Source organism: Dysidea avara, chromosome 3 (assembly GCF_963678975.1).
Source record: "Dysidea avara chromosome 3, odDysAvar1.4, whole genome shotgun sequence".
In the NCBI taxonomy this organism is placed as follows: Eukaryota; Metazoa; Porifera; class Demospongiae; order Dictyoceratida; family Dysideidae; genus Dysidea; species Dysidea avara.
Genome location: NC_089274.1, coordinates 19,875,175 through 19,900,310, shown reverse-complemented (window position 1 = coordinate 19,900,310; position 25,136 = coordinate 19,875,175). Strand labels below are relative to the sequence as shown.

Below are 25,136 nucleotides of genomic sequence, written 5' to 3'. Positions count from 1 at the left end.
GACACGTTTTTATACTGCGAATACCAGAACCCAATCATATATGACGTCACTTATTATACCATCAAAGCCATACTGCTTAGTCTAAGGTTTTGGCTTCTTAGATACACTGCCGAGCTTGATCTATAATCTAGAATCAGCAGTTTCTTACAAATACATCAACGAGAAACTCCATTCGACTCGTACAGCGGATTTCTCTTGCGTTCGACTTTTGCGTAGCCCGTATTGTGCACGTGTCAGGCTTTTAAAGTGAAGGCACGTGCACAATACGGAATACGAAGATTCGAACGCAAGAGAAATCCGCTGTACCCTTTTGAATGTTTAAAGCAGTCACTGCACGTGCGTAGCTAGCTATAGTATAGGTATAGCTATCCCAGGATCGTAATCATGTGGAGGACAATAACTATACACAGGCATGTAATGTACATCAATTTCAGTGTAACTAACTCACATGTGTGGCCTCTGTACACTAATAGCTAACATCAACATCATACATTGTATATACACTCAAAACTGTATACTAGCTACTCTAAGTAAGGTCATGTAATGTAGGATGTGTGGACATATACCTTGAGACAATTGTCAGAATTTAGTCTAGCATAACCTATAAAGGAGATGTCATATAAAACATCAGCAGTGGTAACTACTCAACCACACCTGGTTAATGTCAGATAAACATCAAGTGAGTGATAAGCTATCAACAATATATCACAAATATATGGAATGCATGATCAATTGTGGACATCAGACTGTTCCTTGTTTCTGAGTGTTAACTGCTAAACATCAAATAAACCATTAATGGATTGCCAATTAAAACAATTATGCTAAAATATAATGATCATGGACATTTTAGAAAGGTTCCCTAATGGAGAAATACGTAAACAATTTATGAAAGCATTTTTTTGTGAAAGTTTAAAAAAATAAATAACTATCATTACACATTGATGTGATGTGAGTATAAATTCAAAAAGTATTGAACTTCTTCTGGAAATCACATCATCTGCAAATGTACAGAAATATTTTATCTGTGTGTAAGGTTGAAACCTGTCAGAAGAAATACAACAGACAAAGTTGTGAAGTCTGCATGGGTATGGAGAATAATTTAAGCTTGTCATCAAAATAAATGAAATCAACTAAATCTTCAATTCCTACACATCATGAAGTCTACTATAGGTGTATCAGTTATGTCATTTAAAAAAATAAAACCATGTTTGTGTCCGGGTTAGCATAATATATTGATGGTCAGCACCTTTTAATGGTGCAATGGCTAGCTATACAGATTAGGGTCAATAAGGTTAGATTCTTCTATGTGCATGGTATCACTTGGTACACACCAACTTTGTAAGCCTCTCATGAGTTGTAAATTCACACAAAGGATGGTGGCAGCTAAAACTTTGTAACAATGGATTCTCTGCTTTCTGGATGTGCATGTGGTGTATGTTGTATGTGTACATGCATTTATGCCGGTGTGTGGCTCTGAAGTACCTACCATGTGTAAGAACTGCAGAGAGACACATTAAAGACACACAGAGATAAATATCATAAACCATTTAGTGTTATTAATAGTCCCATCATAGTGTATGGTAATGGGTAGTCACAATGTACACCACACATTACTGACCTACATCATTCTTGTCATTATAACCAACACTGATACAATAGTGTCTTAACAGTTGAGTTAACAGGTCTCCCTCATTGAGAAACTCCAACCTTTCAACTCTGTATCGCAAAAGGTATCACAAAAGCTTGACATATAAAAGGAATTACTATTAAAGGTCTTGTTATTGATATACAATTACAACAGTGTTGCATTTTAGCTCACCCAAAGAGTGTGATTTTGTACTGATTTTAGGTAATATCTTTACTGGCTGAATCAAAGCCGATCAAGAAACTGTTAAAAACTAAACAGTATGGAAACACACATACAATTGGAGCCATGAAGCAACCTTAACATCATTTCAATATTTCATTTGTTACAAGAAACTAGACATCCACTACATGCTTGCATGATAATCTTGTCTCACTGCAGCTGTGAAGTATATTATTCTAATAATGCTGGAGTAGAGAATTTTTTAGCTTGTCTTGTTTATATTCTGGCTTTAGCCATCTGCACAGGAAACATTCGATCATCTAATTACTAGACTGTCTCGAATAAGATGGTGCATCATTCAACACAACAGTTGAATCCCAATACCATTATTAAGTCTATACTTGTGGCTATTATTGAGCACTTCTTATCTTGTTATTGGATGTTCAGCATCAATGTACAAAAGGAATTTTATTGATGCTTTGAGTATCAGTTTTGTAATCACTGAAAATGTTATATTAAAAAAAGAAATCTAAAGTTACAGCTATGGATGAAATCAGGAATTAGGTGTGAACATCACATAAGAGACATGTGCCATAGGAATTCTCCTCTTACAGTCTTCAGAAAACTAATAATGTAGTTACCTCACCACACTGGTATTGTGGAGCTGTCCATTATGACCATTTGACATTCAAAAAGTAATGAGGCCACACAAGGTCAAATGGCAACACACTATCCTTACCATATATACTGTTGACGACACATTTTAGTTACTTAAAAGTCATAGAAGTTTAATAGAATCTAAGGCCTTCATTAACCATCTCGTGAGTATACATATAATTCCTAATAGTGTACAACTGATATCATTGCATACATGTTCTTCACTTAACATGTTGGTTGCTGTGATGTACTCCAGGGGGTAATGGCAATGCCACCACCCATTCAGGACTCCATTCTACATACACACACACATGTATGTGCTCGTATATACACAGTCTAGCATATTTGCCTAGCTATACACACCATCCTTCCACCACACCTAGCTCTATTACCTACTTTGTCCTAATGCTAAGCACGTAACATTTTTTGTAAAGCCATGCAGTAAGTGTACATAACAATACACAACAATACACAACAAGTAACAATATAATTATGACACAATAATATTTTGATATTGGTTACACATTGTAGATATACCGTTACTACATTAAGACAATGAGTTTGGATGAATAATGGGCAACTGAGGAAGTCATAGGATGGGCAATAGCCTCCTCCACAAAGAGGGCAGGTAAACATTACATTTACAGCTTAGAATGGTCTTCCAAAACAATTGATGATAGCAAACTGCTAAGTCACATCAAACCGCAGTACTTTATCAACAGTAAGTCAAACATAACACATAACCATTGAAAGCTGCTATGTCAAACAAGTTAATGTTTGATGAAGCTTTACAAGCACATAACTAACATCTAACTTGCCCAAATTCCTCCAAATTTCCTCAGTTGCCCAAGCTTGCATTACCCTACCAGAATAAAAATTTTTGATGGTACACTGACTATACTAATAGATTTAACACCTACAATGTCAGGAATAAATATACATAACACCAATACACATGCGGCACAAATGGCACATTCGGACACATGCACGCATGCACACACTAAGTTCAGGGGTGGAGTTATAGTAGCAGATAGCAAACATGTAAATAGACATACAGGCATAAATAAACATGCAGCTAAGTGAGTCTATACTGACATGATAGTACACATGCCACAAATTTTGCGTCTGGGATGCAGGGCATGTGTTCAATATAGCAAGATTCCACTGCACATGCTGAAAATGGCATAGGAGTTTTTTGTACATTCAATCTTTAAAGCAATGGCATCTCACGTGACCCGAAATTTGTTAAACTACGTAACTTATGAGTTGCATATCTTGGTGACTAATTTAACATCACTGCGTTTAGGTTATAACTATAAGCATGCAGGTACAGCCCACAGCAGGCATGTTAACTTCAATTTATTGTGATACAATAAATTACATTATACAGTCATTAGTATAATCATTTACACATCACCACTATGTATTTTAGGATAGAGTAGCTTGAGCCTTACATTACAGCTGAGAAAGGTGATGCATCCTGACACTACCCTACTATTCCACTAGTACAACAGGTATAGTACCACATTTTCCCAATGATCTCTGTTGTTGCAAATAACCAAACATTATAATATTTCCCAGTTGTACAAAATCAAGAGTGGGCATTGAGAACGAATAACAATCATTAATAGTGACAACAATGTAATACTGGTCTCTGACTGTTATAATGTTCCATGCGCTACTGGAAATGATGAATATACATACTATTTCTATTTTTGATTAGCAGAATTTACTTAAAATAAATCAACATGTTTAGAAATTCTGATTGTTCATGCTTACTCGCTCTCTCTCTCACACGCACACACACACATACACACACACACACACACACACACACACACACACACACACACACACACACACACACACACACACCATTAATCATACAATGACCCACATATGATCAAAAGTGGATGATGATGGGATGATTAGTAGGAGTTAGTGTAGTGTGATCACTACCATCATATCTGTGACTCCAGATCTGGACAAGCATCAATCCCCAACAGTGAACATCCTCTAGCCTAACAGGAATGTGACAAACAGCAATGGTGACATGTTGTATGTTTACTTTGATGTTCTTCTTCATCACTTGACCAATATTGTATTAGTATTAAACTGCAAAAAATTAGTAAAAAACAGAGATGGACACTACACATCTACCCTCTATGATCATGACTGCAGTCAATAACACATTATGTACTAATGTTACTGATGTATAGTAGTGATGACATTTGAAGCTTCATGCCCCATACAATAGCAAAAATACATCTTAGTGGTGCTCTACACATCATTGTTCTTTGTTGCATATTAACAGTATATGCTTATATTGTACAAACTACTATAAGAAGTTTTCTGATAGTTGTAGCTTACTAATAATTCTATTCTCTAGAAGATATCATCATTAGAATTCACTAAGTAATGTCCTGAACAACAACCACAATATGTTCTACTTGGTGTACAGGTTAGGGTTTAAGTTATTACTGCTTTACAGTCACCAGCAGTGAAGGTCTGACAGCAACTTATGCTGCAGCCTTTGAGTTACCTAAACAGGATCCCCATACAACTACACCTTGAACAACTGGATACATCATGACATAGTGTTGTCATAGCAACTGAACTAAACAATGCTGCCTGAGTGGAATGAGAAACACTAGAGCAAATGTGATAGTTTCATAGAATAAGATTAAGATATGTTATACCATTGAAATGGACACAAAAACAAATTGGTAATGATACTTTGATGCCATACAGTATGATATGTGACTGCATGAATTTGCAAAAAGAAGTCTTCCATGCACAAGGAAAATTATTGATTTGTACTATTTAATTCAGCATGTGATCCAACTACGTATGTACAGAATACGGTATATGTACAGATTTTCCTGCCATTTTAGTTTTATGAGGTTAGAAGTATCACTGATGGTTGGTGGGTGAGTGACAATCAGAATGAAAGAGCAAGCCATAGAGTGTAAACCAGGCTGAATTATTGTGGCACACTCAGGAGAAATGTGGCGCACTCAGGAGAAAGTAACCCCTGAAAACAGACTTATTAACTATGAAAGTCAGAAATCAATAGTGTAGTATAGTGAAGGAACAGGCCTGTACTAAAACGTAGGCAATCCTGTCACATATACTTTGAATAATTTACTGTTCCTCAACAGAGTTTTGCAAACTAATAAGCCACTGATTAGACCAACTGGTTATAATAGCTACGAAGTTGTCCCATGTTAGGTGAAAACAGCTAGCAAATGACAATTGGAACCATACTACAACAACTATATGTACAAGCTTTCAAGTCTTTTACCCAGATAGATAGAAACCAACAAAGATTGTTGAAGTTTAATGTAGAAATCACTTATTTTCTACACATTTTGCTCTGAAAAAGTTGCATTTCTAAAGGTGTAAATAGTAAGGCATAACAGTGAAGCATTGCTGGAGAGTGATTATTTGCTACGAAATGCTAGAAGTTACTACCAGCATTGTCATGCTTCAGAGTGGAATCTCTCTGTTTAAACTACGTATGGATTCACCTCTGTAAATATATACGTACACAAGAATGCAAATGTACCAGCTGCTTTCTCATATATACTTAATAGAGTGTAATACTATTAGACACAAATGATGATTGAAGACTACCAGTGTCAAACTTGCACTGTTATTATGAGGAAAATTACAAGAAATACGTAATCACATCATGATTTACAGGCTCATAGTTTAAGAACATTAATGTTGAGAAATGTTTCCCTGCCCATTCAATCAGTTGCGATGACAATTTTTGGCACAACATACACCAGTACACACTCTGTGATGAACACTGTTGGTAATCTGTAAACGATACATGAGAACACTGAAATGTCAGCACACAAATCTTTGTGTATTCTGTACACACTAAACTATTATATGGACATTACAAATAGGTGTAACAATAACGATCTAATAAATCAGAACATTTGTCACCAGTGGTAAAGCCAATGAAGACTAACAAAACACAGTACACTTCATAAATGATCAGCATCACACTGTATAATTAATCCTTAATAGTCTCCTATGTACATATTCAAGGATCAAAAACTTCAGCAGTTATTCTATATATGCTATAAAGAGACTTGCAAGAAATTCTTCTTCTATTAAAAGTCCAAGATGCACAGCTATAGTGTGTACCATCACATATAAATGTGATGGCTATAACTACCTCAGGCTATGTATACAGTTTTTGAATAAATTTCCAACTTCAATGTACTAGAACCAGTACTACCAAAGAAACTCAGTATGTCCCTCTTCACTAGAAGACTATCATCAGTCTTCCATACTAGGGAAAGCTTCACTGTTATCAAACACTACTCCAATATGAAGACTGAGGATGATCCTCTGATGCATACACAGTAGAATATGGTACAAATCAATGATCATTACTATCACATTATTCCAGTAACAATACAAACATGGAATACCTTTTCACAGTATCAGTGTTTGATTTAAAGTAGCATGGGCTTTATTTGATATGACATGTTACATGTGCTATGCATATAAGGCTGGTATTACTTGCTTTCATTGTGTTCTGTTAATAATGTCTTAGACCTTGGGCATTAGTAGTACCTTAACAACTGCGACACAAGAGTTTATGACAAGGTTGTAACTACTGGGTTACATTCGGCACAATACGTCAGTGTAGTTGCTAAAATTTCACAGTAGCGGCTATACACAATTCCATGGTATTGCATATGTACATAACACTATTGTATTAAAACACTGATGAGATGATTGACACACAATCACATTTCACTTAACACAGGTATAGAATAGTCATCCTTTTTACATACTTTACAACTGATACCTCTTTTATAATGGCTACCTGCCTGGTGTTGTGCAGGTCAAGGATTCTTATGTTATAGAGACTAGATGTTCAATACACATAACTCATAGTTCATGCACACTGTATACCGTATTTTGTTGCAGCCTTTGATTGTAGCATCAACAATATGATGTGAGACCACCATTCAAATTAATTGTAACTGTTTCATTATCAATTCAGTACATTTTTGTACAATCGGTATGTTACAGCACATTCAACAACTGGCACATGATGGCTAAGGGTATATGACCAATACTCAATACATGTACATGCCTCACTATCAACATATAACTGAACACTTATTACAAGTAATGTGTTTATCAGCCAGTATTCTGATATGTAGTTTAATGTTGTAATTGCATTATCACTGACTCTGTTTGTTGGTGTAAAGAGACTTATAGTCACTATGGAGTCTAATGAGGAGCTACATGATAGTAGCATTGATACCTGATCTACCACCTACGTATTAATGCACATCTATTACTTAAACACACATCACCAGTGACTCAATCACCAAGTATGGGTATCATCAGTCATGTGTATAAGTGTACACACTGTAATGAAACCTTTAGGTACATATGTATTCCTCTTTACTTAGCAACAAAATAAAGCTTTTGACATTTGATTTTAGCTGGATACCATCTTCAACAACAAATTTACAGGATTCCCTTGTAATACAACACTTCAAGTAATACTGGCAAGAAACAAAGTGACTGTTGATTACAACATTCCTCAGTTTCTCAGAAGAGTATCAAGGCACTCTACACTACTAACCCTCACTACGACAATGTTACTAGAGTATTGCTAAAGGATATAGGACTAAATGATTATTCTGGAGTAATAATTAATGCTATTTTCTTAGTACTTTGTTGCACATTCTGAACACAACAAAACAAAAATCATTCACACAATTGACAAAGTAAGGAATAGAGCGCCTCCTAAATAAAGACACACTTTAAGCTTTGAGCACATCAGGGTTATGGTAGTAATAAGCTCACAAAGAATTCCCTGGGTTGTGACTCCTGTTGCCATTTTCAGTAAGCACACATGATAGATCATATCGTGTGCATGGGCATCCATGTTTGACCAGATAAGGGAAAACTCACTAACGTAATTTCCATATATAGCTATATAATTATGGGAAACACATCAAACATTTCAGTTGTGTGATGCTGTTGATGTGTGTTATAGCTCAGTGAGTACACTTGTTAATCTCTTGCCAGTCCAAAAGCATTGAATTATAGGTGGCAACAGAAACAATAGATAAAATCTTCTCCACCTAAACACAGTAAAGTTTTAGGAATCTTTGTGTTGAAGAGGAAAAAGGCATGTTCTCAGCCTATAGCTACTACCTATTTTTCATCATAGAATAATAGCCTCACTACTCCAGAACATTTTACTAAATTAATATCCCAATATGTGTATGTATAGTATAGTGTGTCTATCCACCATATTAAGGCTACCTCTTGTGGATGCAACAATAATGAGTTCAGTAGAATCCATGCAAGTATGACAATTACACCAGTGCAGTCAGTTAGTGTGGACCAGATGCCTCAGTGGGATTACTGACATCCATTAGTGTGGTGGGCCCATATAGACATGATCATAATCTACTAACTTCATCTAGAATTTCACTCATTGCACAAATAAGTATTCCAGTAAAAATGTTAACATGATAGTTCATATAGTAGAGACAACATCGCCAGACATTACTGGCTACAAACATCAGGTCATGTACTGTACACAGAAATCCTGCAGAATATTATGCTATCCACAATTACCTGAAATAAGTGACTTCATGAGAAATGTCATCCCCTAATTACGTAGAAAATGTATCGAATTTCATTGGCTACTTTTACTGTTTCATTTCATGGTTAATCTTCAACCAACAAGAAGAATCGAATAGCCTCAGTAATTTGGTCACCTTCAACATTTACCTCAATAACTATTAATGAGGTCATGAAAATACATTTTAGCTATGTTTGGAGCTTCACATTGTTACAATATTGAGATGATCCCTCATTGTATGTAGTACAGTCAAGACTCACGGTAGTGAGTCGTGCGGCCAGTAAAGCAGAAACGCGCGCCGCAGACAATAAATGACGCGACCACTACGTGAGGATTTTACAAGAACGAACGTTGTCAAATTCGGCCTTCCTGTAATCCACCCGTCACTTACGCTATCCCTCTGAAACTCTGGAGTTGAACTCATCGTGTCACTAGTAACTACCACACAAGCAGTGAAGCAAATCCATGCCGATTGTTTCGTGATCGAGGTTGCCGACATCAAAGGGGAAGTTTCATTTTTTTAATTATTATTAAGGTAAGTGCGGGTAATTCCGGACAGCTGCTAATTCCGGACACTTAGATCGTTCTCAACAATGGTAGAATCCCTCGGCCTATAATTTGGTATGCTAATGCAGTGTCCTATGGCCTATCTACAAACCAAAATTGAAGCGAATCCGTTATTCCATTGCGAAGTTTGACGCGAATTTGTAGCGAAATCACGGGTAATTTTGTTCAAAAACTTTGAAAATGTTATGTCAGCCCAAGCTCATATTTTCGATTTTCAAAGATTTATAGAAAGACCATACCCTCAGCTAATTGCACACCAAAAACCGTAAGAATCCATGCAGCACAGGCGGAGTGGCAGTCGATTTATCAGCAGCTGTTCGGTTGAAATACAAAGAAAATATTCGCGAATTACATAAACTTTTAAAAATACGCACTGCTGCTTTCTCCCAAATGGTATGAACTTTCTACTTGATTTATAAGCTGCAGATGAGTGGTACTTTAGTCTGCATACTTGTAAAAGAGAATTGGTAACCTGTGGAAGGCTCTACTTGCTTGTTTTTCGAAGTGTCCGGTGTCACAGTGATATATGTTTCCCCGGGTAACGTGTTTCCCGCACACATATCCCTAGGGATCCGTGTTTCCCCGCACACATATCACTAGGGATCCGTGTTTCCCACCAAAAGCTGTCAGTGATATGTGTTTCCCGTAGCGATTTTTTAAATATTTCACCGCACACACATATCCCTAGGGATTCGTGTTTCCCCGCACATATATATATCACCAGGGATCCGTGTTTCCCACTAAGATATAGCCATCGTGCAGTAACTCCAAGGTCCTATGGCTAGTTGCAAACAGCACGCGATCCAACCATTCAGTAGATATTATTGATATCTAGCTAATAGACACCCATGCATATTGCATGCAGGTGTATATAGCTATAGTTAGCTAACTAGCTATAAAGCTACTATATAAGCTAATACAATAATTATACTATAGCTAGCTATACTAATAATGATAACTATATAGTCATTTAAAATAAACTTTGTTGCTTTTCTCTGGACCTGCTCAATAAGTGTGATGTCCTTAACAGGGGCGGATCTAGGATTTATAAAAGGGGGGGCTAACTCAAGGTACTAATCTCTTGGGTAGAGAGCATGCTGGAACTAGGGGGGTCTGGGGGCATGCCCCCCAGGAAATGTTGAAAAATAGATGCTAAAATACTGCAATTTGGCCACATAAAATTCATAATATTTTCTGCCTGTAGATTATATATACTGCCTTTAGATTATAGGTATGGCTCTCTGAAGCATTTTGCTAATGGAAAAGTTTGGGTAGGTACAGACAACCAAGTACGTGATGCACCCCTCTCACAATTGCACAACACTGAATAGGTGCATGTTAGAAAAATAATGTTGAAAGTGGAAAATTTGAACAATACAAGATTGAATCTGAGAGCATTTTCAATGGAAATTGTGTACCTGAATTAAGTATTGCCATACATATTAACTACACAAGTGGATGAATGAAGCCCTTTAAACAGACCAATGCACTTCGTTGTATGTATAGGTGCAGGCAGATTTGGAAAAATTTCATAACAGAACCAACTATATGCTTCCAGTGAATGTTCTATTAGAGTAATTAGCTGACTGCTCTATTAGAGTATCTCGATCTTGTACACCTCCAGGTCCTTGTTGCAAAAACTTTAGCATATAAATCCACTGATAATACCTTGGAAAGATGTTTATAAGGTGGTTTTATGAGTATTTAGTGATTATATAATTACGCTAAGACAAAATTTCATTATAATTCTCAGCATCATATTGATCAAGTAAAGCCTATAAATATGAGGGGGGGCTTCAGCCCCCATAAAGTCGCCCCCCTGGATCCTCTCCTGCTTGATATGGTTAGGTTTCCAAATCACTGAACAGTATATAACTTGCGATCTCGCTAAGGAAATATACAAAGTTCTCTTGGCTGTCACTATTTGATGCTTGCTAAAGCTGCGATGGAGCAGTCCTAGCATTCTGTAGGTCTTAGGGATTATGTTTTTGTAGTGTTGATCCCAAGATAGGTCTGATGATATTATAATACCGAGATTTTTATGTGAACTATTTGTTAAAACCTGTGTGTCAGCTATTTTGTAATTAGTGATGACTTTTGCATTAATATAGGTGGACAGTCTTTTTTGGATTAAAGAACATAATTATATGTCATACTCCACAAAGTTGCTGAGTCTAAATCATTTTGAAATAGTGAAATATCTCCAGGACTACAAACAGTATTATAAATCTTGGTGTCGTCAATGAATAGTAAAGTTTTACTGATGGTAACACAAGATGGTAAATCATTCATGTAAATAATGAAGAGTAGAGGTCCCAAAATACTCCCTTGGGGAACCCCAGATAGAACCGGCAAGGGGGTAGATAATGACTGACTGCATGCCAAAGCTGTAGCTACATTGATTAATTATACATAGCTGCAATCACATGATTTACTCTATATAGCTAGAGATAATATTTTATTGTATACATGTACTTGTAGCTACTGTTTTATTAAACTGATGCTATAGCTACATAGCTAAATCACAGCACAGTTTAGCAGTTATATATATATAGTTGAATGCCAGTGAATGGCTTGATTTCCTCCATCAACATACATAAATTATAGTATTAGTTGTGTCTAGGTATATGGCTAGCTATGATTATTAAAAGTGCATGCGCGCCTATGCTAACACTACGTACGTTGCACATGACCTTTATAAGGGGGAAACATATTACCCGGGGAAACACATATCACTGTGACTTATAGGTCGCTAGCGAGTTAGTGATATGTGTGCGGGGAAACACGGATCCCTAGGGATATGTGTGCGGGAAACACGTTACCCGGGGAAACATATATCACTATGACACCGGAATTAGCCGCACTTTGCATTTTTACATGCTGTTAAATTTTGGTTCATAACTCCTCAGCAGTTCATCGTATCGAAACGAAACTTGTACTGCAGATGCACCATAAGATAGGCTTTACAACGATTCCTAGAGTTTGTCTTAACTCGTTGTGAGTCCAATGTTAGATCGATTTTATCAAAGAGTGTCCGGAATTACCCTCATTTACCTTATTTTTTTTTTATCGCATGCGGTTAGACGCAACCGCAGGTGTATGCCTTGCGTTCCTTTGTGCATTCCGAACATTGATCGCCCTGTTATCGCTTCAGTATTCACTCAATCACCTCAAGATTCACATCATCGATTTCACCATACATGATTAGCTACCCTACAGTCGTGATTTCAGCACCAAACGAAGTTTCAGTCGTCCTCGAGGCCAAATACAAATCCCAGATTGTTGTTTTCCGCAATACTCGCTTGGCATGTAGGGCAATGTGTCTTTAAACTGTTCTGAAAGTTTCGTTCAGATTGAAACATTTGTTTTCGAGAATGGCTAGTTTGAAATTTGAATTTAGTCGCCCCCACGTCATTTGCTCTCTAAGAATTTTACTCGGAATTTAAAGAATGACGCAGAGCACAACTGCGGTCACTGGGTATTGATGAACTGGCGCTCTATTTAGTTAATCAGTACATATAGCCACCAAGAAGTGTGCTGCCATAGATTATAGTCCATAGATATAATCTATGGTGCTGCATACCATCCTTCGTTTTGAAATTAGTCGCCCCCACATAATTTGTCCTCTAAGGGCGCGGCTTAAAGAATGACACAAGAGTACAACTGCGGTTACCAGTTGTTGACACAAGCTGTGAGTAATTAGCACATGTAAAGGAAGTGTGCAAAATCGCCTAATACAATTGTCACCATGCATTATTGCATTTTATAGCACCCCCACACCATAATTACACATGTAAATACAACATACAGAGGAGACACATGAATACCAAACACTTTTCACAACAATAATGTAAGAATTGTACAATAATATAACTGCTATGCAAATGTTTTCCAGTGGCCCGCCATGGTAGCAAGTCTCACATGACGGCATGTATATTCATCCAAACACAATGGGAGTAACGAGTAAGTATGATGACAACAAGATGGTATGACTCCATTTGTAGAATCCAGATGAGTGGGTGTGGCTCCAGTATGTCTAAACAGTTAACAAACATTCCTGTTATAAATACGTGCTAGAGTTGCAATATAATAGTATAGTATTTAAATGCAATAATACATAGTCTCCATTGCATCACTATCAAACGACACTAAGTGGAGGATATTGTTGCATCTCTAGTATGTACACTCTATCAGTACAACCTATCTTAATGGCCACTAGTATAGAAAGACAACCACTCTTGAAAAGCCAATTCCAATTGAGAATTTATACACTGTTACCTGCTGAATGAGTGAATTTATACACGTGATCTGATCCTGTATATTCTGTCAGTGGATGAGATCCACTTGGCCAGGACAAAATGTGACTCAAGTGCCCTGGATGATCCATACTCAACCAACTTATGACCCAGTGGCACAATGGAACTGACTATTTATAGAGAATACAATTATATTTATTTCTAAGATGTGTGGATGTGTGGACACATTACAACACATTACATGTACATACAAGACATGCTACGTATTGTTTTAGCATTTCAAGTCACCACATTATACACGTACCAGTCAACAATGCTTCATAGTGCCCATCAGCAAACCTGAAGAAAAGTTACGAAAAATAAAAATTCACATAAGTACAATGAAACCTCATTAATATGGCAGGCTGTGGGACCAAAAAATTTGGCCTGAATAACAAGGTGGCCTTATTAATGAGGTCATAAGTAATGCTTAGCTATATTTGGGACCTACTAGAGGTGGCCAATATAATGAGGTGGTCTTATTAAAGAGGTGGCCACTAAGTGAGGTTTCACTGTACATATAGTTCACAATATTGTGAACAATATTAATGGTTAACAATATACACTGAAACTTGCAGGTCACTTCTTGTGGAAGATTGCTCTCTACACAAAATGACACATTCAGAGATTGTATTTAGATGGATGATACAGTAACACACTGTGACTTCAATACTCGTGATGTGTCACTGCTAGGCAGCAACCATATACACGGCACTGCCACATCGCACTTGCTCGCACACACAATTTTGCTAAAGATTTTACAAATTGATAATTAAGGGGTGTGGCAACTAGCTGTTTCGCTCGCAAGACTGTGTGGCAGCTGTTTCCCTTCTGTACAAGTGGCCACCAAGACAGGTCCACTGTGGATGAAAGCCAGGCATTAGATATTTGGTATTTCATGTGTTGAAGACATTCCAGGGCTTCTGGTAGTCTCAAATCTCACCACAGTTTAACTCAGGCAGTGTTGTGTTCACCACTAAACTACTGGAATGCTGTGTTATGTTCATCTTATGCTTGGCTACTATATTGTAGAACTGAAATGGATACTCTGAAAAATATATCCTATGGATAATGACTTCATCACTTTCTTCATCAGGAGCTTATAAGGACCAATAGTGAAACTTTTTACACTTGGGGCTGACAGTCAACTGCCTATGTCTGAAGCAGTGCTTTTGGTGCTCTAACAGATTGGCTGCCCCCTTGCTGCCAGCACTCACTGTCTCATACGCTGTCATACACTAAATCCATCTCTATAGCCAGTTAGAACAGCATGCTTCTTACCTTTTTTTAAGGCCGCATAATGCAGCCACCTCTATAAAACTGAGGCAAGGTTAGAAAATTTTGTCCCTACAGCCTGAATAGACCTTATTCATTTAGAACAGTAAGCGCCCTCTGATGTCACGCGAAGCCATACAAGGCACTCTATTTGCCATGGTGATGGTCTTTCAGACGCCATTTTGAGTTCTAAAACTGGGCGAGCACAATGGTTGCTATCATGTTGCCATAGTTATGGTACTGCAAATGGCGAATTTGGCGGAGAATTGTGATGTTACTATGGTTTTGGTATTGCAAATGGCAAATATTGGCGGACAACTCCTTCGCAACGGGTTATAAGCGCTATGAAATTAATTCAGTGAATAAGGTCTATAGACGGGTTGCCTATTTAGGGCGTGTCCCTTGTGTAACGCGAGAAAACGCGACTTTCCGTTTTACGCATGATTACAATGTTGGTCAAGAAGTCAACAAAAAACCCATTTTTTAAAATAGTTTGACAAACGTTTTTGATTCTTCAAAGGTACAAGGTGAGTTAAAATCAGCCAGTCTATCATTCTAAGTAGTAGCAAAGTCTTACAAAGAATGTTTTCAGCGAGTTTTATCGCTTTCCAAAAACCCGAGATTGAGAGAAAATCATCTTCTCGCTCAGCCTTCACCTTACACGCTGGATATGTTATAGCTCGATCTTTTCTCTATAACATACTTTCTGTTCTGAAGGCTGGCTAACTCTTGCTTGCTAAAGTTAACCGAAACGTTCATTTTCTCCAATAGCCGTAATACATTTTTGACTTAGCAAACTCGGAAAGTATGTGGAAAATTTACGGCAAAACGACCACGCCTTAAAAAGGCAACCCGTCTATAATGACCAGTTTTCACTGTACTATTAGTGATTAGTGATCATGGGGGATTATTTATTAAGATACTAAGATATACAAACGCTACAACCTCTAAATATAGCAGTAAATTTTTTACCCTGGTCCAATGTCTCGTAATAATCGTGACTTCGTGAGAGACTCTACTGTGACAAATACATGTTTATCATGATATGTGCTAATCGCCTTTTTACAATTAAGTTTTACAACACAAATACATGTATAGTTAAACTCACCAATTGCGGCTAAATCCCTTCAACACGAAAAGACAAGTAATGAGACAACCTTGGAGACAACAGCCACACAAGCCTATTCTGGTGCGTTTATATAGTAGTAATATAAATTTTAAAAGCGTTTATTTACAACAGGACATAATTACGCGCCCCTCTATTGTCTCTGTACATACTTGCTTACTATTCTCATTTCATTTCACAAGATCTCTTGACAGGGGCGTAGCTTCTTCACTTGAATTAGTCAATGCTTGAAGTAGATCGAGATACTCTAATAGAACAGTCACATTTCTACAAGTGCCATATTTTTATATTGTAAAGTCTGTAAGTAGCTAGTAATTTAAACTATACAATCGGGATGGGGTAAAACCGGGACGGGGACAGGGACGGGGACAGCCAACAGGAGTAAAACCGGGACGAGGACAGCCGAGGTATAGGGACCACTGTTAGAGTAAGCGATTTTCTCTGAAGGGATTGAATCTTGGATTGGATATAACTTATGTATGGCTAAGCAAAAATATCAAGTAGCTTTGAGGTAATTTAATCTTTAAACTGTCACTTAAGGTTTGAGAGATTTTGACGTCCTTATAAGCTAGTGCATGGCTTAGCTAAGAAAAAATCGAGTAGCTTTCTCGAGTAACCTTTGAACTACCGTATAAGGTTAGAGAGATTTTGACATCCTCAGCTAGCTATATAAACCCAGACCTCACACTAAGACACTCTTCAGTGGTTTTTCAAATGGATTGTGAAGTGGAAGATCAAATCATTTCGTGCCCAGATTGTAATTATTGTCTTTGTGCATACAAGATCCCCCCGGGAAGCCTGCACAGTATTAAAAATTACTTTCTAGCGATTTGAATGTAGCTCTGGACTATAACCAAGTTGTAGATCACTTGGAGAATTCTGACACAACGTATAAGGAGTACATCAACACTTTGGATGCTAATTCTCCAGGCCTGCCAATTTAACTCTCACGGGTTTACCGTGAGTCTCACGGTTTCACTACCCTGCTCAAGGGCAGCAGATCGAATCTCACGGTTTTTGAGGCCTGCTAACTCTCACGGTTTCACTAACCTTCGTCGGATAGAATCTCACGGTTTGTAGCGCGAATGTCACGGATTTCAAGTTTAAAAAGTCGAGACCTCAGCATAGCATCTACCAGTTTTTTTTTTACTACACACTGCAATACTACAATAAAGGTACAGAAATCTCAAGATTTTTTTACTTTCCAGGTTGGCAGGCCTGATTCTCCCATCCAACCTATAAAGGAGGGACAGTGTTCCTTTATGATCTAGGCCTTTAGATAAAGCACAGTAGGAAGTTAAGAAAAAGAAGCTAAGGCAAGTGGAACTATTTAGCTCAAGCCGCCGTGCAAGCTGAAAATTAGTTTACTCATATGCTAGGCAAGAGTTCATAATATAGTAGTGGAGGAGAGTGTCTAACTGAAATACTTCCATGGAACACACTGTGTTAAGTTACACCTGAGTCTGATCAAAGAATAAAGACTTGACCTTATCAGCACCAATTAATGCTACTCAAATCAGTGTTCTCTATCACCAGTGGAGGTAGTTTTCTGTTTATATCCACAGGTATTTTCATGCAGGATAATATAGCTATACTTAGTAATATATAAGGTCATAGGCGGATCTGAGGGTGGTGCAAGGGGTGCTGTGCCCCCCTGGCCCTCCTTGGACCTACGGCACTATATTGATACCAGAAACTGGAATCATGCATTCATACTGTTCAAAAGTATAGAAAACTAATGGACAAATAGAAGACAACAGTTATAAGTACACTTTACAGTTATGCTGTACATTGTAAAGAAAGTGAGACAAATAAGTTTGATTTTTGTGCTAAGATCGAGATATTCTAATAGAGCAGTCACTACTCTAATAGAACAGTCACAATTCTAATGTCAGTATAACAATACTATGGCTGTACCTTATTTTAGATTTAGTACACTTTACCATCAAACAGGTTTTATCTCAAATAGGCTAACTAATCTTTATATGCATTGCAAGCATACACTTTGTTAGCTAAATGTTATCAAAAATGCTCCCAAATTCAAACCTATAGGAGGTCTAATTTTAAAATTTTTTCTCTAACTACAGTCTTACAACTGTATGTCTATCATTCATCCAGCCATACTGAATAAAGTTATGCAACTAAATATAACTTGTGTACTAGAATTCCTCTTAGTGGAATAAACACTGTTGTATACTAAAACTCCTTGCCCCTCCTTGGCCACCTCCTAGATCCGCCTATGTATAAGATTGCCACTAGCTAGCTATACTGATAAGACAAATGATAACACTGAAAATAATTATCGGATTAGCTATTTAAGACACTAAAATCATGAATTAAAAATGAAGCTCAGTACCTATACAGTATAATAAAACAAATGCTAAGAAAAATCATAGACATAACAATGTGTGGCATGCAAAACATAGAGTTATTATCTACAAAAGGTAACTGATTAGTATGTGAACCAGTTGAAATTTTCAACTTTGTGGTCATGTTAGAGGAATATTTTACAAATGACTGTTGTTTTGTTGACTTCATACCATCATAATATTAGGGACGTCCATGCCACAATATCTTGATAGAATAATGATGAGTAACAATAACAATTAAGTTATTGATTTCTTTGAGGCCAGTTGATTCTATGCTGATCAGAATTACCCATGGACTTTTATTGGTAAACAGGCATGACAAAACTTTTGATTTACCTTTGCATTCATAAAACTGATTTCTTAAACTGTTTGCTGTACAGGCAGTAGCAGCAATTCAATCAGCAATGATATATTTTGCCTTTCAAGGTGGCATGCTGGGAAATTCAGTTCCACAATAAGCCATGACAGGGCCTGGGATGGGAAATATGATCCATCAATCCAAGGAGTCAAGCAAAAACAATGAAGTTTAACTTCATCCTTCTCAGACTGATAAAGATCCTTTGAGGAGGAAGAAAGATCAAATATTTTATCATTGGCTTCTTTCAAAGAAAGGAAATTGTATGCGGCATTTTTGTAGCAGCTTCGTTGTCCAATTCAATATTGGCCAGGTCTAGGTGTTCATCCATACAAGCTACAATTAGCAGCACTGCTGTAATGATATCTGCATAATCAGTGTTAAAGCACTGGACTGATGTGTGATAAGCAAGAGCTAACTGAACTTATGTGCGGACAGAAATTCCAGCATGACAGTAAAGCTCCATTCTGGCAGGCTTATTGTATGCTGAAAATACCTGTGGATATAAACAGAAAACTACCTCCACTGGTGATAGAGAACACTGATTTGATTAGCATTAATTGGTGCTGATAAGGTCAAGTCTTTATTCTTTGATCAGACTCAGGTGTAACTTAACACAGTGTGTTCCATGGAAGTATTTCAGTTAGACACTCTCCTCCACTACTATATTATGAACTCTTGCCTAGCATATGAGTAAACTAATTTTCAGCTTGCACGGCGGCTTGAGCTAAATAATTCCACTTGCCTTAGCTTCTTTTTCTTAACTTCCTACTGTGCTTTATCTAAAGGCCTAGATCATAAAGGAACACTGTCCCTCCTTTATAGGTTGGATGGGAGAATTAGCATCCAAAGTGTTGATGTACTCCTTATACGTTGTGTCAGAATTCTCCAAGTGATCTACAACTTGGTTATAGTCCAGAGCTACATTCAAATCGCTAGAAAGTAATTTTTTAATACTGTGCAGGCTTCCTGGGGGGATCTTGTATGCACAAAGACAATAATTACAATCTGGGCACGAAATGATTTGATCTTCCACTTCACAATCCATTTGAAAAACTGCAGGTTCGAGGCTACCTAGGTCCAGTCATGAATTTTTTCTCCTTTCTCCAACTTTTCAAACACACCTTATGTAGCTAAAGTCTTTGAGCAGGCTGTAGGACCAGGTGTCCTACAGACCTTCAGCACTTGTGCTGTAAAGCATTAATAAATAAACTAGTGTCCATTAGGTTCTACTTGGGGTACTTAGAAATATTGAGTTACTCTCGACTCTTGAATTCCTATGGATATAATTACATGAAAATAACAAGGAGAAAACATCCTGACCACCTGGTAGACTCCTGTAAGCGTTCGAGCGTAAATCGGATGGCTGCAGGTTCGCTTAGCTAAGCCATGCACTAGCTTATAAGGACGTCAAAATCTCTCAAACCTTAAGTGACAGTTTAAAGATTAAATTACCTCAAAGCTACTTGATATTTTGCTTAGTCATACATAACTTATATCCAATCCAAGATTCAATCCCTTCAGAGAAAATCGCTTACTCTAACAGTGGTCCCTATACCTCGGCTGTCCTCATCCCGGTTTTACTCCTGTTGGCTGTCCCTGTCCCGGTTTTACCCTTATTTTCCCCGTCCCCGTCCCGGTTTTACCCCTATTGTCCCCGTCCCCGTCCCGGTTTTACCCCATCCCATACAATCCGATGCTAAGCAGAAGTTGTAACTATGCTAAATATTGATTGCTGTGTTACAGCTGTTTTGTGAATGCTCTAATAGAGTATCTTGATCGTTTCAATGTAGTACAAGATGAAAGGCAAAGTGTTGTTAAGGGTTTACTAGTTAAAATGGGTGTTAGTTGACTGCAGTTGCATGCCACTAACAGGGCCGTCCAGAGAAATTAGAGGGCCCAGGGAAAAGAGTTAAAGAGGGGCCCAGGGGCAAGGAAGGGTCTAGATCCTGACTGCTCTATTAGAGTATATCGATCTTTCTTTAAACAGGTATTCAAGTGGCCCCTTTCGGGCTGTGGTAGGGGGCAAAATACCCCAGTTACCCCCAATGTGGGCGGCCCTGGCCACTAAAATTACAGTTATATTTTAATATTCTGTCACTGTAATCTGGGGTTTCTGTCAAAACCATGGAAACTCACCTACTGTTATCAACAGTGCATTGCTTATTCTAACAAAAAGTATTGAAATCCCATCCAAAAACAGCTTATAGCTGTAAAAAAGTGCGCGTCCAAGTAAAGCAGAGTTAACTGCGACAAAAAGTAATGATATCATAATGCGGCCATGTGCGAGGTGTGCAAGTTGTAAAATTAATATTAGCTAATCAGATAATACAATGTTATTGTTAAAGTGTTAATGAGAACTATGTGATGCTGCTAGTTTTTAAGTGTGTGAGCATCTTCATAAATGCCACATAAATTTAATTCTCAATAAAGCAATGTGTATAGATTCTCTGATAGTAATAAATAGTTTGAGTTTGGCCGCCTTTCCTGTATACAGCAATGCTACAAACAAAGGAAAGGTGGCCAAACTCAAACTATTTATTACTATCAGAGAATCTATACACATTGCTTTATTGAGAATTAAATTTATGTGGCATTTATGAAGATGCTCACACACTTAAAAACTAGCAGCATCACATAGTTCTCATTAACACTTTAACAATAACATTGTATTATCTGATTAGCTAATATTAATTTTACAACTTGCACACCTCGCACATGGCCACATTATGATATCATTACTTTTTGTCGCAGTTAACTCTGCTTTGCTTGGACGCGCACTTTTTTTACAGCTATAAGCTGTTTTTGGATGGGATTTACCTTACACAATGGTATAAACACATCAGGTGAAAATGGTCTTACCATTATACACTGAACCTATTTGTCCTCCCTCCAAATTTCATAAACTATATGGAACGATAAGTAACCTGAACAATGATGTTAAGGCTTTGTTAATATGAAAATTTTCTTAACACATGCCACACTAATGGATGGAGGATGGGTGCTATAGCTAAATTGATTCTTCATCTGTATTATCAATATAATTATATATATTCATTGGCCGCAGTAGTATTGTTATACCATGTCAGTTGTCAACACATTTGACATACCAATGGTGATCTCACTGGATAGTTGATCCTATAACTGACAGCACTAAGCATATTCATAATCTGATGATGTTACCTGGTATAGAGTTTCATATCATCACTTTACGTATTTACCTTTCCAGTATTCCAGGAAAATATTAGTTCATACATAACAGAGACAACACTGCCGGACATTACTGGTTATAAACGACACCAAATCAGTATTTATCAAGTGCTGCACACAAAAACTCTGTAGGTAATTATGTTACTCATAGTTACTTAGTTAGAAGCCTACTTTAGCTACATTGTCTCAATAATGAAGTGGTCTTGTTAATGAGGTCAATGCCAAATGAAGCTTCAATGCATTGCATGTACATTTGCACTGAAATTCTGTCAATAAGATGTAGCCATGATTGTGGTTATTGATTCTACAGTTCTACCTTCCACAATGGTATAAATAAATTAGGTGATAAATGCATCATGGCCTTGCACACTGCAAGTGCTACCATTGTCATACAGTAAGCCTTAATTAATAATCATCACTAACAGCCCTAACTTCTGATTATAACATCTTGCACAATTGCAAAAATGAGTATATTCTGAAGAAGTAAAAAGGAAGCAAGAGCATGGGAGCATTTTCAAATCAAACTATGTGACTGCTTTATTAGAGTATTTCAATCATTTAGTGCTTGGAAAACCCTACCTATGGGACAACACAGATAATTATCTTGAAAGCATTAGCAGACAACCACTTTCATATCATCCATATACAATTTTATTGCTACTTTTTCAATGATCACTCATTGGGGAAGCATTAACACAGTAAGATAAATGCCATCCAGTTTGGAGCTATGCTCACTTGAGTACTGATGAATACTGCTTGCCTGTATTACTGTATGTTTAATACATCTATACATTTAACTTTGGCTCCTGCAACTATAACATAGAAGCAATTCATAGTGTTCAAAATAAAAGTTTAGCATGTGCCTCAACTTTAATCCGGGTCACATCTGGGTCAAATTCAGGTCTGACCTGGATTGCTATCCTAGTCAGTAGTCAGTGGGTCATCTGGGTCAGTGATGGTGACCTGACTTCAATATATATTTTCTCCACTCAAAAACAGCTTGGCTATAAAATGCATGTCTATGAAAGTTTAAAAAAATGGTAACCAAAAGGACTAATATCCAAGAATGATGGACTTTTATCACTGACCCGTGTTTACATCAAACACAAGAACACAGGTCACTGACAAGGTGCATAGTTAAAACTTTAGTTAGGCCACTTATGTTTAATTTTACACTACAGATCAGGAAAGCTACCAAGGGTAGTTCATTATTTAGAATTCATTACAACATTATCCACACAAAAACAGCCAAGCTGTGAAAAAATGGTGCGGCCTTAAAAAGCCTGGGTGAAAAAAGTTGTGAAATCAAAGGTGGCGGCCAAGAAATGGCTGCAATGATGTTAATGCTAATAAATTTTAACAATGCACACAGCCATTATTAAAATTTTTAGCATTAACATCATTGCAGCCATTTCTTGGCCGCCACCTTTGATTTCACAACTTTTTTCACCCAGGCTTTTTAAGGCCGCACCATTTTTTCACAGCTTGGCTGTTTTTGTGTGGATTTCACTCCTTTTTGTACTTTACAAGGCCCCAAAACCAGCCTATGGCTGACTTTGAGGTTTGTCTTTACTCACATTTCTTCTTTTCTATGTAGATACAATGATGATTATTGAAGACAGACTTATAAATGTATTTCATTGCATGATTTAATTCAATATTTGATAATATTATTGTATTACTCTAATAGAGTACACATTTTTTTTGAGGACTTCTAATAGAACATACATAGAATGTTCTAGAACAGTCTAGAACTTCTATTGGTAGATCTATGAAATTTCAAACGTTTGACTATAAGCAGATTTCAACTAGAAATTTCATTTATAAAGCAGAAATTAAGTAAGGTGATCAGTCAAGGTAGCAGTGGTTCAGTGGTTAAGGATGGAGGTGTTAGGTATGGAGTTCCATGGTTCGAACTCTGGTAAGTTGTTTTTTTCGACATTTTTTGCACACCTTTTTTACCCCGTGGTGACTGCTCTATTAGAGTATCTCGATCCCGCGATTTTACACTTGCTTAGTTTTTACTTTATAACTTATTCAAACTATCAAAAGGCACTGCTACGATGATCAGCCTATCTACACACCAATTTTCAAGTTATTTCTATACTTGGTTTACCCTGTAGCCGTGACAGAAGTTTGATCTGTTTTTACGTGAATAAACGTCCATAACTCCTTGAATACTACTCAGACTTACAACAAACTTGGTACGTGAATCCACCGTTACACGTTCTTAATTTGTGCCAAAGATCGAGGCAATCGAGTTACAGGTTTGCATTTTATAGCAATTTTTGCAAAGTGTGCGAAAAGAAATCGAAGCCCCCGTAGCCCCCTGTATAATTATAAGTTGTTTTTTTTACCCGGGCTTGATGGACTGCCCTTGCCTACCACCCCCAGCACATAAATGGCCTGTGCTGGACAAACCGGGACTTTCTTAGTCCACGGCAAACTGAGACTCTGCCCGAATCAGCTCCACAATTGGGGGAGTCTTAACATAGTGACCGATGGATGAGCGGGCTCCGCGGATGCATTGTATGGAGGACCGCAAGAGAGAAAAAGATAGACAGCACCTTAACCACCCCATGACAACAGAGTAATCATCGCCCCACTTGTTTGAAAGTTGATGAGCCAAGCGTTGATAAAAAACAGAAGCCTCATGAGCTAGACCACCAGAGGCAGACATTACCAGGGGGGTAAAAGAGGCATGTTCCTCCTCACGAATTCTCTGAGCATACGCACGTTTCTTAATGTTCTCGTGCCTCCGATAACAGGAGGCCAGTGATGAGGACGCATTAGAAGCAGCCAGAGGGTTGAACACCCGCACATCCACAAAACATT

General features: G+C 37.5%; 1 long non-coding RNA gene and 1 pseudogene across 1 annotated transcript; both read right to left on the bottom strand.

Annotated features, from left to right (window-relative positions):
- Positions 1-318: 318 nt before the first annotated feature.
- Positions 319-6,874, bottom strand: LOC136248388 (leucine carboxyl methyltransferase 1-like; annotated as a pseudogene).
- A 6,548-nt stretch (positions 6,875-13,422) lies between these two features.
- Positions 13,423-16,573, bottom strand: LOC136250003 (uncharacterized). Its single transcript, XR_010698412.1, has 3 exons — positions 16,350-16,573; positions 14,232-14,266; positions 13,423-13,707 (listed from the first exon to the last, which is right to left on the bottom strand). It is a non-coding gene; the product is annotated as an uncharacterized lncRNA (long non-coding RNA).
- Positions 16,574-25,136: the final 8,563 nt, after the last annotated feature.